Consider the following 9,707-nt stretch of genomic DNA (forward strand, 5'->3'; position numbering starts at 1 on the left):
TTAATGCAGGAGTGATAAGCTAGGTTAGTACGGCTACGATTATGTCCAAATATGCTGTTGGTACAAACTGTGCGTTTAGGGATTTTACAATTGAAATTTATTCTTGGTAATAATTAAATATCCATTTTATTATTAATAATTTTATGAAGGACCATCGTATATCGAAGCTTATTAATATTTTAAAAAAATTGTATTTTACCAGGGAAATACGGTGTCTCTTTATTTGCATAGTATGGTTTAGGCGCCTTATCTAAATTAAAACTACAAATATTTCGTCGATTGAATTGTAAATCAATTCGCATTTAAATAATATTGTACTTGTTTAATGTATTGTATAATACATGTTTTAGTTAAATAAAAGTAAGTTATAAGACTAATTTGTATTTCCGATAAATTAATTAAATAGATACTTACAATCGAGAAATCCCTACAGTTGTTCTTCATACAAATCCACAAACATAACATTCAATCACATCACTAACCACAACCACAGAACTGTCAATCCGTGTTCGAAATTCGAATTTGCGAATCAGGTGCGGCCGCTACAGGACAGCCATACGCATCAAGTCACTACTAGTGTGTGAAGATAAGCGCTTTCTGCGCATGCCTACCCGCGTTTCACGCCACGACCGGCCGATGATGGCCGACGAGATCCGAACTGATCCGATAATTGTCGAACGTCACGATACTCGTTAACCGCTCCGCCGAATGTCGCGCTGCAATAAAACCCTGTTAATTTGGACGTGCTCCGAACTTTCTTGAAACTTTACGTGAAATTATTAATGAATTATATTAAAAGTCAAGATGTTAACCTCTAAAAGATGACATTCTACACAAACTTGAAAATAAGTTAATGCTATTAATTTAAAATGTAAGCGGATATCATATTTTGTAAATTTAATACACACACACGCACACTCTTACTCTGAGGTAGCAGAAGAGATAGCTCCTATCTGACCTCAACCGAACTGAGGAGTAAGGAAAGATAAAGGAGCCTGAGTCATTGAAAGGCACACTGACACGCCTCAAGTAAAGAGAGATGGACTCATCGGCTCATACCAGAAATAGAAGTATGGTTAAACCGCAAATACGGAGACTGGACATGGTGGCTTTCGCGAATACCTGTTCCGGTTTAAGCATGACGATGAATGCCCTACGTGCCCTGGGGCAATGTACATGATTCGAAGCTGCCTGAAGTAAATGGGAAAAGGCGATAAAACAGCACAATCAGGATTCAGCCTGAAAATATTATAACCATACTGCTGATATCACAGGTAGCCTGGGATGCTACAAACGGCTATACAACCGAAGTGCTAAAGGAGCTACGCACCCTAGATAAGCCCAAATAAGGCCAGCGTCAAGTGGAAGTAGCTGCTAATAGCTAAGTCCCTCCCCGTGAAGAACTGCTTGATGGTTATCCCGCGGGAAACAACGAGGGAAAAGAAGAAAAAGGCTGTTTTTTGGTCGGTATAGGTCACCAGACGAAGTCCGACATACGGGGTCCCTGGCATCCTGGCCCCACAATACGTCACCTTATTTTGTTGAGTTTATATTATAAGTAGCTTACTATTGTAATTGTAAATTTTTTACCATATACCCCAACCTAGGCTTAACCTGTACTATGGGTACAAGACCACGATATATTTAATACAGTATACTTACTAAAACATACATATAAACATGCATGACTCGGAGACAAACATCCATATTCATCATATTATAAATGATTGCAACTACCGGGATTCGAACCCAGGACCTCTTGCTTAGTGGTCAGGGTCATTGACCATTCGGCTATATAGGTCGTCATAAATGTTAATTGTTTTGTTTATTATGGCCTTATTTTTCTACTTATTATTATTATTATATTGTATATAAATTGCGACGCTGTAGATTACATGAAAATAAATAATATAAACGTTGTTTTAAGCCAGTCTGTTACTTTGACTCAAAATTTCAGAAGTCATTAAGATATTTTGTAAGGGTGATGAGGAGAGGCCACTTGATTCAAGGCCTTTGCTTGCGCCATACAGCCGCAGTGCCTCGAGCACTATCGAGTACGGTCGCCAAGGCGGCTTAACTTTAACAGTCCCTCTATATACTCGTGTCATACACAGAGAATGAACTAAACGATCTCTGTATTGTTTAGTAAACATGCTTGGTAAAGTGAGAGGAAAATAATCGTGCCACCTTTTGCCTACACAAGTCTCACAGTTTTACAAGTGGGTGGCTTCTTTGCGCATCATACCGGCTAGATTATAGGTACCACTTTATTTGTGTTTCGGTCTGAAGGGCGTCGTAACTAGTGTAATGACTGGACAAATGAGACCTAACATCTTATGTCTCAAGATGACGGGCTCAGTTGTAGTGCCGTTCAGAAGTTTTAGGCTTTTCAAGAATCCTGCGGCCCTGCATTGTAATGGGCATGGCGTATCAATTACCATCAGCTGTATGTCCTGCTCATCTCGTCCCATATTGTCATAAAATAGTCTCACACGTATTAATTACTTGCATGCACCCTTAATGCCTGCATGTTTTATGACAAAGGCATCATTTGACTTTAGCTAGTTTATATTATAAGTTATTAAGTTGTATTTTTTACACTACATATCAAAATTTTATTTAACTACTAGCAGACCCGGCAGACTTCATGCTGCCTCAATCTCTAAATAAAAGACCTAAATTTTTGTATAAAATAAACTTAAAACAAACTTTTACTAAAAAAAAATAAAAAAAAACACTGAATGAAATTCTATTATTATTTTACAAAACAGAGTTTTCCTGAAATACTGGCTATTTATAAGGTTTCAATTTGATATTGACGGACACACAGTATGATACAGTCTGTTAATAAATTTAAAGCTTTTTGATAAACTATATTTTTTGTTTTGTTTTGTGGTGCGGTTAGCTTTATAATTTTTTTTTCTGACAAAACTTATCAATCTACATATAGTTTGTTGCCAAATGTCAAATAATATTGTTTGCGTTCAGAAATTTAATTTCTGACAAAACTTAAGATTTATCAATCTACATTAAATAATTTGATACGTAGTTAACAACTTATATTTTACCTCCTGAGATTGTTAGAAAGATATAAAAATTCTTGTTAGTTATTCATTTTAAACTATTAATTTAATTTGATTTCTGAACGACTGTCCCCACACATCAAAGGAAAATCAAAATTGTTGTTTTTATTTAAGTACATTTTCATATTTATTTACCTTTTAAACCTTCACTGGACTTCCACAAATAATTGAAGACGAAAATAAGCCAAATCAGTCCAGCTGTTCTCGAGATTTAGCGAGACTTACGAACAGAAATTCATTTTTATATATATATAGATTTGTTGTGTTGCGTAGATAGATTTTTTTGTTAGAAAAATTTATATTCTGTATAAATGTTATTATACAAATAAAATTTGAAAAACAAAATTTTATGAACGATGCGGGACTCGAACCCACGACCCAGAGGTCGCCAGAGCGTTCCGTGCCAGTGCTCTAACCAACTGAGCTAACCGTTCGAGTGACGTATCGTCATTAAATCTTGTATGCTTTGTTCAACTCTCAGGTTGTGGCTTCATCTACAGGATCTACTTTACAGTTGATAACCTGCTCAACACCAAAATTTGACGTAGTACTCACCTAGCTGGCATCAAATCATATCAAATTAAAATTCCTTTATTAATGTAATTACACTTATGAATGAGAATGAAAACGATGAGCTTTAGTGAGAAGAAGTAACAAGAAACTCATTGCCACTCTTTTAAATCAATAATCAAAGCTACATCTTTTTACAAATCAACTCAACAAGCGCTCGCACGGAACGCCCAGGTCGCGGGTTCTGTTTTCAAATATAATTTGAGTAATTTATCCCAGATTTGATGGTTACCACTTCAAAAAATAACAAATTGAACACAATGATATTCAAAATTTGTCAATTAATAGATTCAAACATAATGTAAAAGGGAAAATGAATTTATTTAATACTTTAAGAGACTTCAATAATGATAAAGTTGCTTGGCACTTAAATAGATTGCTCTAAATTGCACTCTATTCCTTGTGACTTCTTCTCAGCTGATTCGCGATAGTGAATAAATTTAGCATTTAATTCATTCAAAATAATAACATTGATCGTATTGAATAAATGTATTCTGTATTTTGAATATTACTTGTGTAATATATTAAATTTAATAGAAAAGTAAAACTATAAATTTTCTACCGACTTTATAAAAGGTAGGAGTTTCAAATAGTCAGTATTTTTTTGGATGTTTGCTACCTCTTAATTTGATTCATATATTTTCCAAAAGAAATCTATTAAATAATCAACCAACTGAACCCATAAAAATTTAAAGTCTAGGAAGAAATATTTTGACTGCGATATTAGAAAATTTCAATTGGGAATATTAGTTTAACTGTAAAGATCTCGGTAGTTTTACGCGTTTTACTTTTACATAATAAGTTTCTGTGACGGAAACACGATAAGTAATGAAAATGAACACTAGCCACCTCAGCCCAGTGAAGCTCATTTTACCATTAACTAACATTTTATAATAATATGTTTCACCACGTCATCATTGAACTGTTTGTGTAAAGCGTAGCAAATTGTAGATCACTTAAGTAAGTCTCACACGTTAATTATAGAAAGTATTTATTTAAGAAGGATTTTGTATGGCAATACGTTTCAACCGGAACATGAAACGACTATCTGAAAAACTGATTAATCTTCATTCTTCATCAAAGCCACCACTTAACGAATGCAGGTACTCCAGCAGGATGTATTAACTAACGTTTAATTTTGTAACTGGACAACATCTCGACATTATGACTGGCAGTCAAATTATTTTCTTTTACGCAAGAGGAGGAAAAAGTAGCGTATAGGTCCCCTAGTATTAAGTGATCACTGATGCCCACACTCTCTTGCAGTATTAGAGGAAACAAAAACTTTTATTGAAGGTACCCATCCATGTCTTTACCAGTGGGAGGCTCCCTTGCACAGGATACCGGCTAGATTATGAGTACCACAATGGCGCCTATTTCTGAAGCAATAATGTGTAAATATTGTGTTTCGGTCTAAAGGGCGCCTTAGCTAGTGAAATTACTGGGCAAATGAGACTTAACATCTTATGTTTCAAGGTGACTAGCGCAATTGTAGTGCGGCTTACATTTTTTGGGATTTTTCAAGAATTCTGAGCGGCACTGCATTGTAATGGGCAGGGCGTATCAATTACCATCAGCTGAATATCCAGCTCGTCTTGTCCTTTATTTTCATTACAAAAATGTCTAGTAGGCCTGGAAACACCCCGCAAAGAAACTTATTCAGTGACAGTAAATTTCTTGAAAACTGCTTCTTTCTGTCGAGAGAAGATAGAATTTGGAGACAGGAATCAAGTGGAACAACTCTTCGGTACACTCGACGTAATAAATGAGGTATAAAGCACAATAAAACAACGTCTCTAGGTAATGTCGTGTGACCTAGCCGTTCACAGATAACTGGATACCCGATTATTCGAACAGTTCTACGTTACATGTGGTGAAATCTTCCGGAGGTTTAATTGGTTAAAAGGTACTTCGAAACACTTACAAGGCTTTCCGAAATATGTTCTGTCTGAATTGTTTGACATCGCGAGATAGTCAGCAATATCTCTCGTCCAAAAGTCAAGTTGGAAGCAAAAGGAGAGCGAATAAGATCTGCTTTCTCTTTTCCCATAGGCTAGGTTATCATTTCCTGTATGCAGGCGGCAGGGATTACTAGCTGAAGTTAGCAAATGCAGCTTTCAACAACGCCCAGAACTTGTATTTTCCAGAATGTTGACTTGAAACCTGCTGAATGATTTAGGCGAACTGCGTAGATTTCGTATGAGAGATTTGCCGCTTTAAGAATCCGGAGGCACGGCTGTATATTCCCTTCAGAACTTTACAGTTCAGATCCTTCATGATCAGTATTTTTTTTGCAGTCAGCTACTGATCTAACTATCGTATCGAACCAGGATACATAAACGTGATATCCCACCGATTAGTACTACATGTAGACCTTGTTAAGAACATATCCATGCCCTGTAGTACCAATTGGATGCAAAAAGAACTCATCCTAACCTTACTTTTAGGGCAAACGCGGTGAGTTTCTACTATTCAGCCACTGGTGACTGCTCTATTCTTTTTACAGCTAGGGAAACACAGAGCACAGGAACTTACTAACAGTGGGAGTCTCCTTTGCAAAGGAAGCCGGCTAGATTATGGGTATCACAACGGTGCCTATTTCTGCCGTGAAGCAGTAATTTCTAAACATTACCGTGTTTTGGTCTGAAGGGCGCCGTAGCTAGTGAAATTACTGGGCAAATGAGACATAACATCTTATGTGTCAAGGTGATGAGCGCAGTTGTAGTGGCGCTCAGAATTTTTGGGTTTTTCAAGAATCCTGAGCGGTACTGCATTGTAATGCGTAGGGCTGATCAATTACCATCACCTGAACGTCCTGTTCGTCTGATCCCTTATTTTCGTAAAAAAAGGGATTCTTCGAAACTAGTAGACTAGTATTTTATTGAATATCAATAAATTAAAACAAACTGAGTCGTGCGATAAAATGTGTTGTGACCTTAAATCTCTCGACCCACTTTTACTGAGGGTTATATATTGACCTTACTACGTCACAAGGGAACTTCATTGCCCGACAAACGTGGTCACCAAAATTACTTTAATTTCATTCAGTTTGCGATTTTGTGTAGCACTTTGAGTATTGAAATGTTTCTTTACTTACTTTAATACAACATAAAATAATAAAAATACAAATTTTATTTACTTTAATACAATGAACTCTTATTCTCTGTACTAATAAATTGTAAAACGTCAACTATCGCATTTATAAGTAATATTCCTTGACTTAAGGCGACACTAAATGCAAGCGACCTTAAGCGATATGAGTTCACGGCTGCCGGCCCGCCATCTATGTAACAAAGTCAATATTTTCAAAATTATTGCGTGGAAAACAGTTTATATATATACAATCCTCGTTATTCACTACTAATCTGAATAAATGAACCTACACAAAAAAGTACAAGCTATAATAATAACTTTTCTGAGAGAAGTACCAACAAAAATGCGTCACGCCATGCCAAAAAACTTGTTTAACTTCAAAGAAATTTTAAGTTCAAAAGGCTCGGCAGTGTTAACTATAACCAACAGCAAGCATTAGCATCCTACAAATAAGACTTAAGGATATGTGTAACATGATTAAGTAGTGTTCATAGCTCGAAATGCTATACTTTCACCACAAAACTTGTCTAAAACACCATGGTTGCGTGTTTTCTGCTTACTCTTCGCCTTAAATGAAAACAATATTTTTCATTTTGACTTGAACATATTAAAAAAAGCGTCAGAGAGTCAGCTAAGAGAGAAAATTATACTTTTTCCATATATTATATAAATCAGTTTTTTGTTCCACTTATTTTGATGTTCTAAGACAAATCAACATTACTACCTGAAATCAAAAACAACTCAAGCATTAAAAAATTTTTGTTGAAACTAAACCAAATATAATGTAAAATTTCAGCTCAATTCATAAAAAAATATCAGAAAGAAACAGTTATAAGATTTGATCTATACATCCTAACATGGCTATAAGTTTTATAAATTTAAGAAGCTTGTAACAAAAGACAGCCTTAAAAATTTGAAAATGAATTTATATAATTCTCATTCTTATAATACATGCAGATGCAAACACTTCGACAATACATAATCTTGAAAAAGAAATATTTTTATGAATTGAAAATTTTTGTTGATACTTGATAAAAATTATTCCACCTGCAATATATTACTTCTACAGAGAGAGTTTATAATTCAAATATATCAAATGAAATAACATTTATTACTAAACTAGCTGTTACCTTTGACGTCGTCTGCGAGGACGCATTAAACAGCAAAAAATACTATATCTGCTTTGAGCGTGATAATTTGTAGCCTTCATGTTATCCTGACTTCCTTCATGTTGACCTGAGTCAATGTATACCAATTTCGATCAAATACACTTTTAATGTTGCTCCGGACTACGCAGAAGTTCTATGAATATCTGTCCAGTAGTTTTCTATAGATAAGCTCGCACAAAAAAAAACAGACTGACAGATAGAGAGACGGATTTATTTCAATGTGAATTTTTGTGTTCAGGTTTTTAGAAGAAATATCCAATGTACAGACACGTCAACTCTATTCTTTTATTATAGTATAGATATAAAAAATCATAGATAATTTGTGCGTCTAGATAGAGTCCCTTGCTGTTAGACAACCGATTAAAACAGGCCAGGAATATTAGCTTATTGTGCGTGACAAGCTACGTCTTAGACTCGCGATTTGTATGTGTTAGTGTGCGTAAATTGCTCAAAATAGAGGTTAGTTCTAAAGTCTTTTTTTTCGACGTTTTTACAGCTGCCATAGTCTATCTAGACATATAGTTAATAATCTAAGAAAAAAACATAATATGATGATTGGAAGGCTTTACAAACACATGTTCACCTATTGTGTGTATTAAACAGATTGTTGATTATTATTATTATTGACGACCCCTACAGCCCAGTGGTTAGCGACCCTACCTACTACGCTGGAGGTCCCGGGTTCAAATCCCGGTAGGCGCAAACATTAATACGATGAATATGGATGTTTGTTTCCGAAAGAGTGTTTATATGTATTTATGTATGTTTAAGTATATAATCGTATTAAATATATATTATATAGCATAGGCCAAGCCGTATTTGGGCAACAAATTATCTTGCAATTTGTGTAAATGTCAATATTATTATTATTATTGTGAGGAATGTTATAATACTTGCTGATACCCGCGACTTCGTCCACATACACAAATTACGTATTGATTAAAATCGTTGTATCTTAGAACTACAGTAACCTTATATTAAATAAAGATATCACAATATTTCTAGATGAGGACCAAGTGTCTAAGGAATAAAACTAAAAAGATTTAATCGAATTCTATTTAGTAGTTCTTCCGTGATGCGCGCATGAAAAACTCTATAATTTTATTTATATAGATAGATAGATAATGTAAAATGACTATCACTAAGCTTTTAAAGCTCCCAGTGCTTCAGCGTGGTATTAGGAAATGGAAAAATTCAAAGGATAGAAAATCCTGCAAATTGAGTTTCTTGTACATTAATTTTCATTCGGTTTTATTATTTTCACATCTGGTTTGAGATCATCGTGAATATAAAATTAGAAAAATGCAGAGAGTGTTACAAGTATTACCAGTGGGGGGCTCCTTTGCACAGGTTGTCGGCTCGTTTATGGGTACCACAATGGTGCCTTTTTCTGCCGTGACGTAGTAATGTGTACGTACGTGAATACGTAGTAAGGTGTTTAATTAAACTTTGTAAATTAATTTGTGTGATGATAATGTGAAATAAAATATGTCTATGTCTAAAGCTCTAATACATTCAATACAGTCATAATTTGAAAATCTTTAAATTCAGATCTATGTCACTCATAATTGCAATATTTGTTCATAAATTAATAGCTCTAAAACGTGCGTAATATGGAGCTATCGGGCTGGCTTGCGCCAAACTGTTGTATAAGCATTTCAGTTCACTTGTTTGTTTGGGCTAAATACGCGAATGAGGTCAGAACAATATTTAGCCTATACACACAAAGCGTACGTGGTTATTTAAGGGGTGCCATCAGAAATCTTAACGAATTATGAATGGATACCAGTAT

The 9,707-nt window shown here is 34.9% G+C and overlaps 1 protein-coding gene across 1 annotated transcript in view; it reads right to left on the reverse strand.

Annotated features, from left to right (window-relative positions):
• Positions 1-549, reverse strand: part of LOC126979407 (neuroligin-1-like) — a gene marked incomplete at its 3' end in the record, with an annotated part of 136,327 nt that extends 135,778 nt beyond the window's left edge. The window contains exon 1 of the mRNA XM_050828692.1: positions 415-549. The remainder of the gene's footprint in view (positions 1-414) is intronic.
• Between the last annotated feature and the right edge of the window lie 9,158 nt (positions 550-9,707).

The sequence above is a fragment of the Leptidea sinapis genome, chromosome 3, assembly GCF_905404315.1.
Source record: "Leptidea sinapis chromosome 3, ilLepSina1.1, whole genome shotgun sequence".
NCBI classification, from domain to species: domain Eukaryota; kingdom Metazoa; phylum Arthropoda; class Insecta; order Lepidoptera; family Pieridae; genus Leptidea; species Leptidea sinapis.